Source organism: Arachis stenosperma, chromosome 3 (genome assembly GCF_014773155.1).
Source record: "Arachis stenosperma cultivar V10309 chromosome 3, arast.V10309.gnm1.PFL2, whole genome shotgun sequence".
Lineage (NCBI taxonomy): Eukaryota > Viridiplantae > Streptophyta > Magnoliopsida > Fabales > Fabaceae > Arachis > Arachis stenosperma.
The window spans coordinates 61,223,677-61,244,527 of NC_080379.1; the positions used below are offsets into that span (position 1 = coordinate 61,223,677).

At 36.5% G+C, this 20,851-nt stretch overlaps 1 pseudogene; it reads right to left on the minus strand.

Moving 5' to 3' along the window:
* Positions 1-7,432: 7,432 nt before the first annotated feature.
* Positions 7,433-19,649, minus strand: LOC130966183 (uncharacterized; annotated as a pseudogene).
* Positions 19,650-20,851: the final 1,202 nt, after the last annotated feature.

Genomic DNA, 20,851 nt, shown 5'->3' on the forward strand with positions numbered 1-20,851 from the left:
GAGCGGATCTGTTGGATATCAATTATCCCTTAATTTTGAAGATCATGAGTGAAGAAGAATTTGGGAGAAATATGCTTTGTTTTATCACCTTTGATATATCCGCCTTTAAGTTGAGCAATACATGCTGTATTATCTTCAAACAGGACAGTTGGAGCTATCTTCTGATCAATCAGTCCACATGATGACATAATATATTGAATCAAACTCCTCAGCCAAAAACACTCGCGACTAGCTTCATGAATCGCCAGTATTTCAGCATGATTAGAGGATGTTGCAGCAATTGTCTGTTTCGTGGATCTCCATGATATAGCTGTACCACCATATGTGAACAGGTATCCTGTTTGAGATCTCCCTTTATGTGGATCAGACAGGTATCCGGCATCTGCATAGCCAACTAATTGTGACTTGGATCCATAGGGATAAAACAATCCCATATCAACCATTCCATGGAGATATCCAAAAATTTGTTTGATTCCACTCCAATGTCTTCTGGTTGGAGAGGAACTATATCTTGCTAGTAAATTCACCGCGAATGATATGTCAGGTCGCGTATTATTAGCAAGATACATTAGCGCTCCAATGGCACTAAGATATGGTACTTCAGGACCAAGGATATCTTCATTCTCTTCTTTAGGACGGAATTGATCCTTTTTCACATCTAAAGATCTTACGATCATTGGGGTACTTAATGGGTGTGACTTATCCATATAAAATCTCTTCAAGATCTTTTCTGTGTATGTTGTTTGATGAATAAAGATCCCGTCTTTTATATGCTCGATCTGCAAGCCGAGACAAAATTTAGTCTTTCATTTCAAACTCTTCTTTTAGAGTTTTTATAATTGTTGGAATCTCTTCAGGAGTCCCAATGATATTTAAATCATCAACGTACACAGCAATTATAATGAACCCAGATGTAGTTTTCTTTATGAAAACACATGGGCAGATATCATCATTCTTGAATCCGTTTTTTTTTTTTTTGCCAGATACTCAGTAAGACGATTATACCACATTCGTCCAGATTGCTTTAGACCATATAAAGATCTTTGCAATTTGACTGAGTATAACCCTTGAGAATATTCACTAGATGGTTTAGATATCTTTAGTCCTTCAGGGACTTTCATATAGATATCCCGATCTAATGAGCCGTACAAATAGGCTGTTACCACATCCATTAAATGCATATGCAGTTTATGATATGCAGATAAACTGACCAAATAACGCAATGTTATCGCATCCACTACAGGGGAATACGTTTCTTCATAATCTATATCGGGCCTTTGTGAAAAACCTTGTGCCACAAGTCGGGCTTTGTAGCGCACAACTTCATTTTTCTCATTTCGTTTTCTCACAAATACCCACTTATATCCAACAAGTTTTACATCTTCAGGTGTACGGACTACAGGTCCAAAGACTTCACGTTTTGCAAGTGAGTCTAATTCAGCCTTCATGGCTTCTTTCCATTTTGGCCAATCATTCCTTTGTTGACATTCTTCGACTGATCTTGGCTCAAGATCCTTACTTTCATGCATGATATCTAATGCCACATTATATGCAAATATTTCATTGACAATTGTCTTATTTCGGTCCCATTTCTCTCCTGTAAAGACATAATTTATTGAGATCTCATCATTTTCACAATTTTCAGGTACCTGAACGTCTTCTGGCGTTATATCAGAATTTTGGACAACTGCCGGTGTCTTTACTATGTCTTTTTCAACAGGAATCGTATTTACCTCTTTTCTCTTTCGAGGATTTTTATCTTTGGAACCGACAGGCCTGCCACGCTTCTGGCGTGTATTTGCTTCCATGGCTATTTGTCCTACTGGGACATCAATTCGAATTGGGGCATTTTCCGCCCTGTCACGTTTCTGGCGTGAATTTGCTTCAGTGGCTACTTGTCCTACTGGGACGTCAATTCGAATTGAGGCATTTTCTGCTGGTATGTAAGATTTGGTTATCCTCTTTGTATCGAAAAATGCATCAGGCAATTCATTTGCTATTCTTTGCAAATGTATAATCTTTTGAACTTCTAGTTCACATTGCCCTGATCGAGGATCTAAATGCATCAACGATGATGCATTCCAATTAAGTTCCTTTTCAGGAAGCTTACTCTCTCCCCCTAATGTTGGAAATTTTGATTCATCAAAATGACAATCCGCAAACCGGGCTTTAAACACATCACCAGTTTGTATCTCAAGATACCTTACTATAGAGGGAGAATCATATCCAACATATATCCCCAATTTTCTTTGGGGTCCCATTTTGGTGCGATTAGGTGGTGCAATGGGAACATATATCGCACACCCAAATATTCTTAAATGGGAAACATTTGGCTGCTGGTCAAAAGCTAATTGTATAGGAGAGAATTGATGATAACTCGTTGGCCTCAAACGAATAAGTGCTGCGGCATGTAAAATAGCATGCCCCCAAACCGAGGTTGGAAGATTTGTTCTCATAAGCAAGGGTCTAGCAATTAATTGGAGGCGCTTAATAAGTGATTCTGCTAACCCATTTTGTGTGTGAACATAAGCTACTGGATGTTCAACACTTATTCCATTAGCCATACAAAAAGCATCAAAAGCTTGGGAAGTAAATTCACCAGCATTATCAAGACGAATTGCTTTAATTGGATTTTCTGGAAATTGTGCTTTTAATCGAATAATTTGAGCCAGTAATCTCGCAAACGCCAGGTTGCGAGAAGATAATAAGCACACATGTGACCATCTCGAAGATGCGTCTATCAGGACCATAAAATATCTAAAAGATCCACATGGTGGATGAATAGGTCCACATATATCACCTTGAATCCTTTCTAGGAATTCAGGGGACTCAAATCCAATCTTTACTGGTGATGGCTTTAAAATTAGCTTTCCCTGAGAACATGCAGCACAACAAAATTCACTAGTTTTAAGAATCTTCTGGTTCTTTAGTGAATGTCCATGAGAGTTTTCAATAATTCTCCTCATCATGGTTGTTCCCGGGTGACCCAATCGGTCGTGCCAAGTTATGAATTCATTTGAGCTAGTAAACTTCTGGTTTACAGTGGCATGTGATTCAATTGCACTGATCTTGGTATAATACAACCCAGATGAAAGTGAGGGTAATTTTTCTAATATAACTTTCTTATTTGAATCATGAGTTGTGATACATAAATACTCATGATTTTCCTCATTCATTGTCTCAACATGATATCCATTTCGGCGAATATCTTTGAAACTCAACAAGTTCCTCAGGGACTTGGTAAATAATAGTGCATTATTTATTATAAATTTTGTTCCTCCAGGAAACAAAATTATAGCTCTTCCGGAGCCTTCTATCACATTGCCTGAGCCAATAATAGTGTTAACATACTCTTCTTTTGGCACAAGATGGGTAAAATATATATCACTTTTAAGAATAGTGTGCGAACTTGCACTATCTGCAAGGCAAATATCTTCAGAATATATCCTTGCCATTTTTAACACATACATATATCAAATTATTCCATCATTGATCAAATAGCCAATATCTCCTTCAGAATCCTTAAAGAAATTAGATACATCATAATGAGTGGTAGAATTTTTATCATTTTCTTTGTCATCCCTTTTCAAGGATGCTTGATAAAGATCAACTAGGTGCCTTGGGGTACGATAGGTACGTAACCAATGGCCCTTTCCACCACAACGGAAGCATTAATCCTCAATTGATATACTTTGCCCATTATTTCTTTCTTTATCCCACTTCTGGTGAGATCCTTTCTTGTGAACATAATTCATTTTTCTTCCATAATTTTTCTTGTCATCAAAATATTGCCATTTACCTCTTCTGGGGTTATAATTTGCCGCATTTACTTCAGGAAATGGGGCGGCGCCAACTGGACGCGCTTCATGATTTATCAAAAGTAACTCATTGTTGCATTCAGCAACAAGAAAGCAATAAATTAATTCAAAATACTTTTTAATTTCTTTTTCTCGATACTGCTGCTACAGGAGCACATTCGAGACATGGAAGGTCGAGAAAATTTTCTCTAACATATCAGGCTTGAGGAAGTATCACATGATTGTACCTTTCTTCAAGGTCTTTCCACAGATCTGCAAGATCTTTTAATGTGGGATATTCATTTTTCAATCATACTTCAAGATGACGACGAAAGAGAATTATGGCTTTGGCTATATCCTTCTGGGATGTATTATTTTCAGCTTTAATGGTATCTCCAAGATCCATTGAATCAAGATAGATTTTAACATCTAGTATCCATGATAAATAATTATTTACAGATATATCAAAAGTATTATATTCAAGATGAAAGAGATTCGCATAATAAAAATTTGTTACCTGAAGTCTTCCTAAAATTTTGTTAGAGCTTCGTGCTGATAACGTGTTATAAAATAACTAAATAAATAAACAAGGAAGAGGTAAAAAAACATAAAATATAAAGAAGTATAAAGAGAGTGAGAGAAGTATTGCAACATAAAAGAGAGAGAGAATTATTTTATTGCTTTTGTGTGTGTAAAAGCTTCAGTCTATGCCCCTATTTATACATGTGCAAGGCTTTACTTTTTCAAACTAGATTAAATACAATCACTCTTAGTAAACTAAGTCTCATAGAAAATGATCATCCACATCATTCATCCTCATCACAACAATCCTTATCACAACATATATCTCTGTCTTTGTGTTTAATTTAAGCATTATTGGATATTTTTGTGGTACCTCATGTCTTTGACTTAACGCTGCTGGGTTTGTTTATTTTAGAATTTAATAAATAATTTGGCAATTATATATTTTCTTTTTGGTCGGAACTTGCATTATTGACAATTCATATTCAAGTCAGTCACGCATAGTCATACAAATTCCTATTGTACGTGCGATTTGCTTTTTTTAATATGGGTTTAACTTTAATATATTAATAATATAAGTTAATTAAATTTATATATTTAAATAATTCTTTAAATAATAAATTTAAAAATTAATTATTTTTATTGATATAATAATATATAATTAGTTATTTATATAATTTTTTTATTATAACCAAGCATAAAAATTAAATGCTTTTAATATAAATCAAAATTGTAAAACTTCCATAACGAGTTGTATATGTGATCTGATCTGTTTAAAAAGTATAACTATTTTCATTTGAAGAAACGATATAAAAAAAAATTCAAAAACAAATGTAGACCTTGCAGGACATGCTTAACATTTTAGATATCAATTTCAATATATTATTCAATATAAAATATTAGCCAACAATTAATTAATTAATTAATTATACTACCTAGCCAACATCAATTATTCTACGATTAAATATTTTATTAATTAGTAGAAGAATAAAGATATCTTTTATAAATTAAAGTTGGTATAAAATATTTATAAGATTAATTTTATTTCATTTGTTAGTTAATGCACATATATAACGCATGTAATTTTTTATAGAAATTTTTGTTTTAGATTTTGACTCATATTTCTCAAATGAAAAGCTAAAGTATTTTAAAAATGTAATACTATATAATTAAAATATATATAAATAATCATTTTTGTTTACATTCTTCTTATATAATTAAATTCTTTTATATATCCTATTAGTTTCTTTTTCCAATATATATATTTGATGTTCTGACGATTCAACTACAATGAAACAACAGCATATATATCCTATTAGTTTCTTTCTCCAATATATATATTTGATTTTGACCCATTTTGCTGAACTTTTTTGCGATAGTTACATAACGGTCACCAATTTGAGCGTCATCCGTATATTATTGTTTGGACAATTGCTTGGACAATTAATTACTGGTAAAACTGTCACCAAATCATTGCAGCAGTTTTTTTTTCTCATGTTTTTATTATATTTAGTGACCGTTTTAATATATCATTAACAATAAGTTTTTCTTTCTCTATTATATGCTAAATTATGAGCGACTTACTATTTACATATGAGTTTCCAATAAAATATATTCATTTTTCAACTTAAAAAAAAAATCTGCTTATAGAATCAAATAGAAATACATTAAAGCATTCTATCACATAAAGATTTATATGATAAAAGATTTAGTTCATTCATTGTTCATCAAATTTCGTAATTCATATATTTTGAAAAAAAAAAGATCTATTATACAGAATATAAGTTTTCTATCTAGCTAAGTGCTAAAAAAATATAACATAAAATTTTACAAGTATCAAGAATTTTTATAATTTGTTTCGGACCTGACGTCTGGAGTTCCATACGGTCCAACAATGATCCGATTCTTAAACTCAAGTCATTCATACGGTCCAAACTGGTTAAAAAGTCAAAAACTAATAATTAACATTTAAATTCAAATACCTCCCTTATTTTAATTGTTAAAGTGGTAAAATGTTTAGGAAGAAAATTGAAAAAACTTCACAAACTAAGAAATTGTGACCAGAGAGTTTTTGGCATTTTCTCACCGTCTCAAAATTGATTTCATTGAATTGAGCTTACTTACTAGCTTTTACAACTAGCTTTAACTATTAAATAACATAATAAGCTAACCTCTTAACCGATTCTGTATACAAATTTTGCTAGCAATTATTTAGTTACAACTAACTCAACTATTAACTATTCTAACAAGTTACTCTACATATTTTCTTATGTAACTTTAACCAACAAGATAAAATAAAATAGCAACACAAATTATATAAAGAGAGCCATTGGCTCTCTCCAAAAATGTAACACAACCTAACATCTTATGATAAGGAATTTAAAAAGAATAGATAAATGGATTTTTCCTACTAGACCTCTAAGATACCTGTTCTTAGCAACTTAGGTTACCGGAAAGGATTTCCTACTAAACCTTCAAAGAACTTGTCCTTGACAACTTAGATCAGAGGGGCAAAAACTGAAAGAAACCACCACGCAGATCACCTTAGTGTTGGATCCTCCAATCTTCCTCATGCAACAAGTGAAGCAAATCACTCACCTCACTTCTCACACAATAAAAAGTGCTTAAAAGCAACTGAAATTTATTCATCAAAGTTATGTAAATTATCTCACCAAAGGTGTTTAAATAGGCACCTAACAATTAACTAAAAGATAAGATAACTAATTTAAATCAAATTTGATCTTATTGGATTAGATCAGATTTGATTTAAATTTAAAATCCCTAAAAATACTACTAAGCATAGCAGATTTAAAATAAGTCTTCTAACAAATTTTTGACCACATAACAAACTAAAACAAAAGTCTAGAATTTCGAAATTAAAAAAAAAATTATGCCTCCCACTGAATTCGGAAAGCATTATTGGGCTTCTTGCTGTCCTGACTTAGCCCAATGGGCCTTGCCCATTCTTCCTTGGTTAGAACTTGATGTAACTCCATATGCACAAGCGCTGCCAGGTTTCCAAAACTCTCCTTGAGCTTCTTTGCACGTGCTCTAGTGATGGGGCCCTCTGGAAGTGTGAAATTTCCATTCTGCCCTTTTGTCTTAGAATGCCCCTATTGTCTTTCCGAGCATGTATCTTTCCCTCCTTCCTCAAAAAGATTCATCCTCGAATCTGTGTCCATATCAATAGGAGAGAGATCAGAAACATTGAAAGTAGCAGAGACATTATACTCACCTGGTAGGTCAATCTTGTAGGCGTTGTCATTGATCTTCTCAAGCACTTGGAATGGGCCATCCCCTCTAGCATCAAGTTTAGTCTTCCTTTGAGTAGGAAATTTCTCCTTCCTCAAATGTACCCAAATCTAATCTCCTGGTTCGAAGACTATATGCTTTCGGATTTTGTTAACCCTTTTAGTCGTGGTTTTGTTCTTCCTCTCAATTAGGTCATGAGCCTTTGCATGTATTGCTTTAACTTTCTCAGCCTTGCTAGCTCCATCTAAACTAATAAGATCACTCAAAGGTAAAGACATTATATCTAAGATAGTGAGAGGATTAAAACCATAGACAAGTTCAAAGGGTGAAAAACCAGTGGAAGAATGGATTGTCCTGTTATAAGCAAACTCAATAAAAGATAAACAATCTTCCCAGATTTTCAAATTCTTACCATCAATAGCACACAATAAGGTTCCCAATGTACTATTTTTGACTTCAGTTTGACCATCAGTTTGAGGGTGACAAGTAGTTGAGTATAACAATTTTGTTCCCAGCTTACTCCACAAAACTTTCCAAAAGTGACTTAAGAATTTGACATCACGATCAGAAACAATAGTTTGGGAAACACCATGTAAGCGCACAACTTCTCGAAAGAATAGGTCAGCAATATGTGTGGCATCATCAGTTTTATGGCAAGCAATGAAATGAGCCATTTTACTAAATCTATCTGCCACAACAAAAATGCTATCTCGACCTCTCCTAGTTCTAGGCAAACCAAGAACAAAATCCATAGAAATATCAACCCATGGATGCACAAGAACAGGTAAGGGAGTATACAAACCATGTGGTAAAGACTTAGATTTAGCTTGTTTACATGCAATGCATTTAGCACAAAATTTCTCAACATCTTTACGTATGTGGGGCCAGTAAAAATGCTCAGATAAAACATCCAAAGTCTTATGCACACCAAATGACCCATCAAACCCCCACTATGTGATTCTAGAACAAGTAACTCCCTAATAGAACAAGTAGGTACACAAATTCTTTTACCCCAAAAAAGAAAGCCATCATGCTTATAGAATTTGTTATATACACCATGTTCACATGCAGCATAGATAGAGGCAAAAGCAGAATCAATTGCATACAATTCCTTCATACACTCAAAACCTAACAGTTTAGAAGTAAGGGTTGTGATTAAGGAATACCTTCTAGATAATGCATCAGCAACCACATTCTCTTTACCTTGCTTATAGGCGATTACATATGGAAAGGATTCAAGGAATTCTATCCATTTTGCATGTCTCTTGTTCAGCTTCCATTGGCCCTTCAAGTGTTTGAGGGATTCATAGTCAGTATGTACCATAAATTCCTTAGGTAGCAAATAATGCTGCCACACTTCCAAAACTTGCACCAAGGCATAAAGCTCTTTATCATAGTGGAGTAGTTGAGGCAGACCCTATTCAACTTCTCACTGAAATAGGCGATTGCTCGCTTTTCCTGCATCAAAACAGCACCTATACCAATTCCGAAAGCATCACATTCGATTTCAAAAGTTTTAGAAAAATCTGGTAAAATAAGAATGGGGGCAGAACACAATAATTCTTTCAAGGTGTTAAAGGCAAGTTCTTGTTCCTAATCCCATTTAAAGTTGACATGTTTCTTGATGATTTCAGTTAAAGGTGCAGCAATAGTAGAAAAATCTTTAACAAACCTCCGATAAAAACCCGCAAGACCATGAAAACTTCTAATATCAAAGACACTCTGAGATGTGGGCCATTCTCTAATAGCCTTCACCTTCTCGTCATCTACCTCAATTCCTTCAGAACTTATCACAAAACCTAGGAATACGACTTTACTCAGACAAAACGAGCACTTTTGGAGATTAGCATACAATTTTTTCTTTCTAAGTACCTCTAAAACAGATTGAACATGCAAAATATGATCATCAAGACATTTACGTAGATAAGGATATCATCAAAATAAACAACCACAAATTTACCTAAAAACTCTCGCAAAATATGATTCATTAGTCTCATGAATGTACTAGGTGCATTAGTCAAACCAAATGGCATAACTAACCACTCATACAAACCATATTTAGTTTTGAAAGCTGTTTTCCATTCATCACCAAGTTTCATTCGTATTTGATGATAACCACTCCTTAAATCTATTTTAGTAAAAATAACAAAACCATGCAATTCATCAAGCATATCATCAAGTCTAGGAATAGGATGGCAATACTTTATTGTAATCTTATTTACAGCTCTGCAGTCAACACACATCCTCCATGAGCCATCCTTCTTGGGCACCAATAGTACCGGAACAGCACAAGGACTCATGCTTTCTCTCACAAAACCCTTAGCCAAAAGGTCCTCGACTTGCCATTGCAGTTCCTTCGTCTCCTCAGGATTGATCCGGTAAGCTGGCCGATTAGGAATGCTTGATCCGGGGACAAAGTCAATCTGATGTTCAATGCCTCGTAATGGAGATAAACCTAAGGGCATCTCATCCGGAAATACATCGCCAAATTTCTGCAAGAGTGAAATAAAAGTACTAGGCAGGTTATGGTTAGTTTCAATGGTAGAAAGTAAAGACTCTCTAAATCGTACTAACACCAATGTTTTTTTCCCTAAACTAGCATGGTTCAGATCCCTCTCTTTGGCATAAAAACAAATTTTGTGAGCACTCTTACTCTCCACAAATTCTTCTCTTTTAGAACTCTCTTTTTCACTCAGACCCTGACACTTTTTCTCACACGTTTCATCTCTCAAAGCCCTCTCTTTACCCTCTTATTTTTCAATTTTCTCACATCCTAAAGACTCTTTAGTAGATTTGCGCATGCTCAGTTGCTCCAGGTACACTTCTTTAGGTGTCAAAGGTGCAAGGGTAATCTTCTTCCCAAGTTAAGTGAAGGAGTATCGGTTTGTGAAACCATCATCGACCACCTTCCTATCATACTGCCATGGACGGCCTAGGAGTAGATGACAAGCCTGCATGGGAACCACGTCACAAAGTACCTCGTCACTATATCTCCCAATAGAGAATTGTATGTGGGCTTGCTTCATAACCTTCAACTCACCAACATCACTTAGCCACTCCATTTTGTAAGGGTTAGGGTGTTTGGTGCATTTCAACCCCAATTCCGTGATCAAAGTAGAGCTAGCAATGTTTGTATGACTTCCAGCATCAATGATCATGAGTCCAACCTTACCTCCCAATAAAACTTTTGTATGAAAGATGTTCTCTCGCTGTTCTAGATTATCATCCTTGGCTTGTACATTTAAGATCCGCCTAGTAACAAGGGTCTCGCCACTAACAGCATACTCAACTATATCTTCATTATCTGTAGCATCATCCGCATGTGGCATGTCTTCATACCCATCTGAGTTATCAGATTCTGAGAAAATATCATTTGCTTTAATTACCATGGTCCTTTTATTTGGACACTCGGAAGCATAATGGTCTAATCCCCGACACTTAAAGCAGATAATATCACGATGCCGTGCAGGAGGTGTAGAAGTGGAATTAGGTGTGTGCGGCTTCCTGTGCTGCTCTGTGGGCTTCTCCTTTGATTCGGTAGGTTTGGATCCAGTCTTCTCCCTGAAATTAGCACCTCTCAAATTCCACCTTGAAGTAGAATTACGCAACTCTTTCGCCTTTTGCTATCTTCCCACTTTGATAGCTAGGTTCACCAAGTCTTCCATACTCACAAATGGGAGATGTTCTACAGTATTTGTAATGTCTTGGTTCAGCTTACTCAAGAAACATGCCATAGTAGCCTCAGACTCCTCCTCAATGTTTGCTTGGATTAGCAGCATCTCCATCTCCTTATGATACTCATCTACAAACTTAGAACCTTGGTATAACCGTTGGAGCCGTTGATGTAGCTTATGAGAGGATTTTTGCGTGGTCTAGAATTTAGAATAAATTTCCGTTGCAAGTATAGTTTCTAAACCAACAAAAGTCTTTTCATACAAACATTTTGGTTGTCACAAGTAACAAACCCCTAAATAAATTGATAACCGAAGTATTTAAACATCGGGTCGTCTTCTCAAGGAATTGCAGGGAGGTATGTTCTTATTATTGGCTATGAAAAACGTAAAATTGGGGTTTTGAGAACGAGGAGTAAATATGGTAAATAATTTAAATGACAATTAAAATAAATAAATACTGTAAAGCAAACCCTTTGGCAAGGTAGGAGAAATTGGAAGTCCAGACTTAGTTATTCTTATCAATAATAATGAAAGTTGAATCTTAATTCCACTTAGTCAACCTTTGCTAAAGCAAAGGAAAGTCAAGGGATTAATTAGTTGACCTTCGAATCCTATTTATTTCCTAAGAAAAGGTTGGGATTATTGAAGTTTAGTTCAATTAGCAAAGATAACAGTTATCAATTATGTTGAGCTAAGATAACTCCTGAGTTACTGATTTCTTAACCAAGACCAAAAAGGGAAAAGTAAATTAATTCTACTGGAATGAAAATGTCCTCAGATTGGGAATAATCAATGGCATAAATAAAAGAAGGCAATATTAAACTGAAATATCTTAAGTAATGTTAAATAAGAAAATCATAACATGAATGTAGCATAAGCCAAATAGGCAACATAACTAATACAAGCAAGCATTAATGGTATCTGAAAATAAGAGATAAATATAAAGTAAAAGAACATTGAACCTAGGATCGAGAGTCACTCCTAAAACAAAGAGAAGTCCTAAATCCTAATTTCTAAAAACCCTACCTAAATCCTAAGAGAGAGGAGAGAACCTCTCTCTCTAAAAACTACATCTAAAACATGAAAAGTGAATTATGAAAGCATGATCATGAATGGATGCATTCCCACACTTTATAGCCTCTAATCTGTATTCTCTGGGCCAAAAACTAGGTCCGAAATAGCCCAGAAGTCACTTCCAGCGCTTTCTGGTCCGTACAGGTCGCGGCCAAGTGACGCGGAGGTGTCGCCCACGCGGCCGCTCGGATTGAAGTTCGTAGATGCGATGTATCCGCGTGATCACGCGTTCGCGTCACCTAGCGTCTGGGCAACTATGGCATATTATATATCAAATCGAAGCCCCGGACGTTAGCTTTCCAACGCAATTGGAACCGCATCGTTTGGACTTTTTTAGCTAAAGTTATAGCCGTTTGAGTGCAAAGAGGTCAGGCTGGACAGCTTAGCAGTTTCTCCAACTTCTTGTATTCCTTCCATTTTTGCATTCTTCCTTTCCATCCTCTGAGTCATTCCTGCCCTATAATATCTGAGAACACTTAACACACATATCAAGGCATCTAATGGTAATAAGAGAGGATTAAACATAGGGAACCTAAGGCCAAAGAAGCATGTTTTCAATCAAAGCACATAATTAGGAAGGCAAATGTAAAACCATGCAAATAGTATGAATAAGTGGGTAAAGAGTTGATAAAATCCACTCAATTGTGCACAAGATAAACCATGAAATAGTGGTTTATCAACCTCCCCAAACTTAAACATTAGCATGTCCTCATGCTAAGCTCAAGAGAAGCTATAAAGATGAAGAGGAATGGTAGAAAGTATGAAATGCAATCCTATCTATATGAATGCAACTAAATGTGAAATGCTTCTACCTACTTGGTTAAAAATAAATAAGTTCTCCAAGACAAACATAAATCAGATTTCACTAATTCAAATTATACAATAAAAGACAAGTAAACTTGTAAGAAGATAGCTCATGAAAGCAGGGAACATAGAATCAAGCATTGAACCCTCACTGGAAGTGCATATCACTCTAATCTCTCAAGTGTATAGGGTTATTTACTCTACTCTTCTCTAGTTATGCTTTCTAAACCTTGTTCTTCATCTAACCAATCAACAAATATTTAATGTACCAATGCAAACATCATGAGGTCTTTTCATGGTTGTAATGGGGCTGAGGTAAAGGTAAGGATATATGTATGGCCAAGTGAGCTTTATAATAAATTGAATCTTTAATTATCCTAAGCTTTCACCTAACATACATATACTCTATATAACGCTAGTTCATGCCTAGCTACCCAAAATTCCCACTTTTACATCACATACTCATGTATCAACTTTTTCTTTTTAATTTATCACATGTGCATTGATTTTTCATTAACTTAACATTGGGGTAATTTTGTCCCCTTATTTATTTATTTATATTATATATTATATATATTTCTTTTTTTTCTTTTTCTCTCTTTTTTTTGAATCATAAAAGTAAACATAACTTATCAATGCACATGGATTCTCCATTATTTTTCTATTTTGGTTTTTCATGAGTAGGTTCCCAAATTCCCAATATTCAAATAGATTAGAGACGTGATACATTCCCTTATTAACCCATGTTCCCACAGTTTTTCCCACACTTAGTTGATGCACAATCTCTATCTTAAGCTAACCAAAGATTCAATTGGGATATTACTTTTGTTTTTCTGCTTAAGGCTAGTGATGTGGTAAAATACAGAACAAATAGGGATTAAAAGGCTCAAAGTGGCTGACAATGGTGATTTAAAGGGTAGGCTTATTTGGGATAAGTGAGCTAAAATCAAACAATGGCCTCAATCATATGCAAGCATGTAAATACACTAAATAATGGACATATAGATTGGAATAAAATATAGATTACAATCATAGAGGAGGAAACACACAAGAATAAAATATTTATGGTTAAATAATGTAACCATGTAAATAAGCTCAAAATCTCACAGGTTGTGTGTTCTTTGACTCAAAAACCATGTTCCAAATATAACTTCAAACAAATTTAACAAAAAATTTTCAATTTAAATTAGTGAAATACTATAAAAATTTCTTGAAAAAGAAAATATTTCTTCAACCAAGTGGTAAAATATGCACAAAATCAAATAAATATGCAAATGCAACAACTAGCTACAAAGAAAATTTAAACATTGGTGTTGAGACAAGAAAGTACTAACCCATGGAGATCGGTGTCGACCTCCCCACACTTAAAGATTGCACCGTCCTCGGTGCATGCTAAGATGTAAAAGTGGATGGGCTGCTCCAACTGATGCCTTTCTCCAAAGATTGTGCAGGTGGACTTGTTTGTCTTCCCATTAAGAAGCTTTTCCTCTCCCTTCGTGGTGGCCATCCTGAAAGAAGAGGGAAAAGAAGAAAAATAACCCAAAAATAAAGATAGAAAATAAATAAAATATGGGTGTTAATGCCAGATAATAAGGGTCTCAATTACATGGTAGCTACAACATGCAAGTGAGAAAACAGTAGAAGTACATGGCAAAGCAAGAGTGCAAAATTTGCAATAATGGAAAAGAGAGTGCAAGATAATATAAATTCATGTCAATGCAAAATTAATACAAATATCATAAAAGATTAGCATTGACTTAAATAATATTACCCAACAGTGCAAACAAGTCACTAAGCACCAGATAATACCAGAAAAGTTGTAATAGTTGAATAAGAAAGTTTAACACCAATGAAAATAATGCAATGAATGAAAGTATGCAATTAAGTAAAAGAAAATGAAAGATAAGAAGAATGAGAAGGGAAAGAAGTGAGTAAGAAAGGAGGGAGGGAAAAATTAGGATTGGGAAAAAAAAGATAAGATATTTGGCATATTAGGATAAGCTGTGCGGCGCAAGCGACGCGGACGCATGGGGCACGCGGTCGCGTGACTTGCGCTTTAAGTTAATCGCGTCGGTCACGCGGTCGCGTGACACGGTTTATGCTACTGGCGCGAGGGCAGCCTCGCGCTCGCACAACTCTCTGTTCAAAATCTTGTTTTTGTTAAATTTTGGGTGACGCGATCGCGTGGATGGTCATTTTTGGAAAACGACGCTGCTGCGTGGGGCACGCGTTCGCGTCGGAGGGCTTGGGCTTCTAGCACGAGTTCAGCCCAATTCCAGCACAACTTTCGGCCATACACCCTTTTACGTCGATTTACAGAGCCACGCGGTCGCGTGGGTGACGCGGTCGCGTGGGTGACGCGGTCGCGTGGGTGACGCGGTCGCGTGGGAGGCCAAAGTTCCACATGACGCGGTCGCGTGAGCGACGCGGTCGCGTGGGGTCAAATTATGCTAAAGGCGCGCCTCCAGCCACGCTCTCGCGTGACTCTCTGTTCAATTCTTTTCTTCCCAATGTACTAGTGACGCAGACGTGTCAGCGATGCTGCCGCGTCGCGTGCGTGTTTTTCCATTTTTTTAATGCAAATGCAGTGCTTAATGTGAATGCTATGCATGATTCCAGGTTCAATAAAATAAAATAAATCTAAAAAACAAACAAAACTAAATAAAATTAAAATTGCAAAATGAACGATCATACCATGGTGGGTTGTCTCCCACCTAGCACTTTTAGTTATAGTCCTTAAGTTGGACATTTGATGAGCTTCCTGCTAGGGTGGCTTGTGCTTATATTGATCCAGGAATCCCCACCAATGTTTGTACTTCTAATAGCCTCCGGGATCCCAAACTAGGCGCAGAAAGCCTTCAATCAAGTTAAAGCAAGTGACAAGGCCCCAAGAGTGGTGATTGGTAGAATGGATTCCGGGGTCCCAGACCTTGCCTTTGCACCCGTCTTTTGGTTGAGCAATATTGTTCCATCCGGGTGGCAAGCAGTCTAAATTCTCACGTAAGCGGCCAAACAACTTCCTAGACCCATTCAGTTGAGCTTTACACCAACCTTTGTGTTTAAACTTTGAGCTTCCAACCATGATGAACCTTGCAGGACAATTCTTACCACTGGCCATCTTCCTCTTACTCTTAATGTCACAAAGAGCTCTAAGTTGGCCATCCGTCTCAAGTAGCCCATATTCAAATGGAATTAGAAAGCTAAGGGATATGAATTTTACCCACTTGAATGTTGTGAAGGATGATGGCAACTTAGGGGGAGGTATTTTTAATGAAATTGCAAGCTCCACTCCTTTGTGATATTTTCTGATAACTACCACCTCTTTGCAAGCTTCTTCAATTTTAACCTCTTCCTCTTGGTAGCTTTCTTCCAATTCAATCTCCTCTTCATTGCTTACCAAGGGCATAGGAGGTTGTGCTTCTTCTTCTTGAATCTCCATCTCTTGATCAACCTTTTCAAAGTCTTTAGCTATGATATGCCTTGGAGGTTGTACACCCTCCTCAACATCAATTGCAACCGTCTTGGAAGGAGGCTCTATGTCTTGACTTTCCCATGGAGGTTCAGCATCTCCTAAGTCTTCAACCACTTCTTCCTCTGCAACTATTATGGCTTTCTCTACTTGTTCCAATGCAAAGCCATGTCCCTCGTTGTCCACTGAAGTTTCTAGTGTCTCCTTCATGCTTTGCTCTTCTTTTGATTCTCCACATGTAGCCATGGGAGTTCTTTGAGTGCTCAGATATTGGGAAGCTATTATATTTACGAACTTGCCTAAGGCGGCCGCAAAATTTAGCACACTCTTATTCATCCTTTCTTGCCTTTGAAGAATAACACGAAGTCTGTCATCCATTGGAGGTTGGGGTGGATATGAGAATTCATTGGTTGGGAGAGAGGGTTCATAATAGGAAGGTGATTCATCTTGATAATGATATGGAGATGGTGAACATTGAGGTGGTGGTTCATGAGAGTAGTTGTGTTGGAAAGGTGGTGGTTCTGTGTATGGTTCATTTGGCTCATAAGGTGGTTGGTATGGTGGATACGGGTTAGGATCATATGGTGGTGTTTGGTTGTAGTTGGCTTGTGAGTGTGGTGGTCCAAAGTTGTGTTGAGGAGATAGTTCATGGGCATATGGTGGTGGTTGTTGATAGACCATTGGAGGTGGTTGTTGCCATGAGGGTTGATCAAATCCTTGTGGCTCCTCCCATCTTTGATTGTTCCAACCTGGATGCCTATTTTCATTATAGTTTCCATTCCTTACAACAACATTGAAATCAAACTTGAAACCAGAGGGGTGAGAATTCATAGTAATTAACAAAAATTAAAAACAAAAATAAATAAATAAGCAAAAGAAATTTTTTTTTTGAAAAATATTTACAATAATCAATAATAAGGCACACGTTTGTAATTCCCCGGCAACGGCGCCATTTTGATGAGAGGATTTTTGCGTGGTCTAGAATTCAGAATAAATTCCCGTTGCAAGTATAGCTTCTAAACCAACAAAAGTCCTTTCATACAAATGTTTTGGTTGTCACAAGTAACAAACCCCTAAATAAATTGATAACCGAAGTATTTAAACCTCGGGTCGTCTTCTCAAGGAATTGCAGGGAGGTATGTTCTTATTATTAGCTATGAAAAAGGTAAAATTGGGGTTTTGAGAACGAGGAGTAAATATGGCAAATAATTTAAATGATAATTAAAATAAATAAATACTGTAAAGCAAACCCTTTGGCAAGGTAGGAGAAATTGGAAGTCTAGACTTAGTTATTCTTATCAATAATAATGAAAGTTGAATCTTAATTCCACTTAGTCAACCTTTGCTAAAGCAAAGGAAAGTCAAGGGACTGATTAGTTGACCTTCGAATCCTATTTATTTCCTAAGAAAAGGTTGGGATTATTGAAGTTCAGTTCAATTAGCAAAGATAACAGTTATCAATTATGTTGAGCTAAGATAACTCTTGAGTTACTGATTTCTTAACCAAGACCAAAAAGGGAAAAGTAAATTAATTCTACTGGAATGAAAATATCCTCAGATTGGGAATAATCAATGGCATAAATAAAAGAAGGCAATATTAAACTGAAATATCTCAAGTAATGTTAAATAAGAAAATCATAACATGAATGTAGCATAAGCCAAATAGGCAACATAACTAATACAAGCAAGCATTAATGGTATCTGAAAATAAGAGATAAATATAAAGTAAAAGAACATTGAACCTGGGATCGAGAGTCACTCCTAAAACTAAGAGAAGTCCTAAATCCTAATTTCTAAAAATCCTACCTAAATCCTAAGAGAGAGGAGAGAACCTCTCTCTCTAAAAACTACATCTAAAACATGAAAAGTGAATTATGAAAGCATGATCATGAATGGATGCATTCCCCCACTTTATAGCCTCTAATCTGTATTCTCTGGGCCAAAAACTGGGTTTGAAACAGCCCAGAAGTCACTTCCAGCGCTTTCTGGTCCGTACAGGTCGCAGCCAACTGACGTGGAGGCGTCGCCCACGCGGCCGGCGCGGATTGAAGTTCGCAGATACGACGCGTCCGCGTGAATCACGCGTTCGCATCACTTAGAGTCAGAGCAACTATGACATATTATATATCAAATCGAAGCCCCGGACGTTAGCTTTCCAACGCAACTAGAACCACATCATTTGAACCTCTGTAGCTAAAGTTATAGCTGTTTGAGTGCGAAGAGGTCAGGTTGGACATCTTAGCAGTTTCTCCAACTTCTTGTATTCCTTCCATTTTTGCATTCTTCCTTTCCATCCTCTGAGCCATTCCTGCCCTATAATATCTGAGAACACTTAACACACATATCAAGACATCTAATGGTAATAAGAGAGGATTAAACATAGGGAACTTAAGGCCAAAGAAGCATATTTTCAATCAAAGCACATAATTAGGAAGGCAAATGTAAAACCATGCAAATAGTAGAAATAAGTGGGTAAAGAGTTGATAAAATCCACTCAATTGAGCACAAGATAAACTATGAAATAGTGGTTTATCAGTAGCTCCCTGTAGTAGTAAGAAGGGACAAACTGTTGTCGCATGACCTTCTTCATCTTTTCCCAAGACAGAATTGGTGGTTTTCCATTCCGCCTCCTTTGTTTGTCCGCTCGGCCCACCAGACAAGGGCATAATCTGAGAATTTGACAGCCGCTAGCCTTACCTTTTTTACATCAGTATAGTTATGACACTGAAAGAGGAGCTCTACCTTGCGTTCCCATTCCAGGTACGCCTCAGGATCACTTCTGCCTTTAAATTCTGTGATGCGCATCTTGATAGCATTAAGGTTATTATCAACATCTACCGGTTGTCTATGATGCCAGGATCTGGATGAAGTCTCCTCCTCAAACTCCATAGAATCATTATGAATAGATTCTCGTGACCGTACTTTTCGCCTAGGGGAAAAAGAGTTAATTCGAGAATCCATGTCATCAAGACGTTGTTGAATCCCTGTAAGGATGCTGGCAAATGCGTCGAGGCAGAAAGTTAGTTGTGGATCGGGGTTCCCTTCCGTGTTAGCCATCAATGAACCTGTAAAAGAAAAGACCTTACAACACTCTTCTCACGTGTATCACTCGGAATAGGACACTCGTGTTTCACTCAATACGTGGCTTTTACCCTCTGATGAGCTTACCACTCTTGCCTTTTTCCACTCTTGGATTGCCTTAACAAGTTACACTTCGGAAGATGAGGAATTGAGACACCAAACTAAGATAATCTGAATGATAGAAACTTCCAACTTGACAAGAAGACAATTAAAGTATGTGAAAAAAAAGGAAACAAGGAGTGATACTAGGATGACAAAAACTAGCAAAATTGGATCCTAAGTGGAACCCAAGGAAAATTTGAAAAGATAAACAACGGGAAAATTTAAAATTTTGTTTTTTTCTTTTTTTAATGTTTAATTTTTTTTGTTAACTGGAATAAACAGAAATTGCAGTAATAGAATTTAAGGAAGAGTTTTTTTTCATTTTTTTTAATCTAAAGTAAATTGCATAAATTGAAAGAAAAGATAAAGAGATTAAACAAGACCCATGAAACGTGTAGATAAATAATAATTTACCTATGACCTGTAACTGATACCAGATGATAAGGAATTTAAAAAGAATAGATAAATGGATTTTTCCTACTAGACCTCTAAGATACCTGTTCTTAGCAACCTAGGTCACTGGAAAGGATTCCCTACTAGACCTTCAAAGAACTTGTCCTTGACAACCTAGATCAAAGGGGAGAAAACTGAAAGAAACCACCACGCAGATCACCTTAGTGTTGGATCCTCCAATCTTCCTCATGCAACAAGTGAAGCAAATCATTCACCTCACTTCTCACACAATAAAAAGTGCTTAAAAGCAACTGAACTTTATTCATCAAAGTTATGTAAATTGTCTCACACAATAATCATGATCTATATCCATCACCTTCACTGGTGAATATTTACGGGGGCGAGCTCATCCGGGGCTTTCACAGTGCCCGGCCACCCTTACGACATAGGGTCAAAAGAGCTTCGAGTCTCGACCTGGAGCACATGGTGGCTAGCCACTGCTTCCTTCCAGGGAAACTCTCATCTCCAACAGTGGAAGTGCAACATTCACAATTCATTCAACAGCATATATGCATTTATACATAGCCATAATCATGGCTCTGCCGTAACACGGCAATAATCTAGCCATCCGGCTCACGATTAAATTCATAACCAGCCATTCGGCTCACGGTTAAATCCATAAC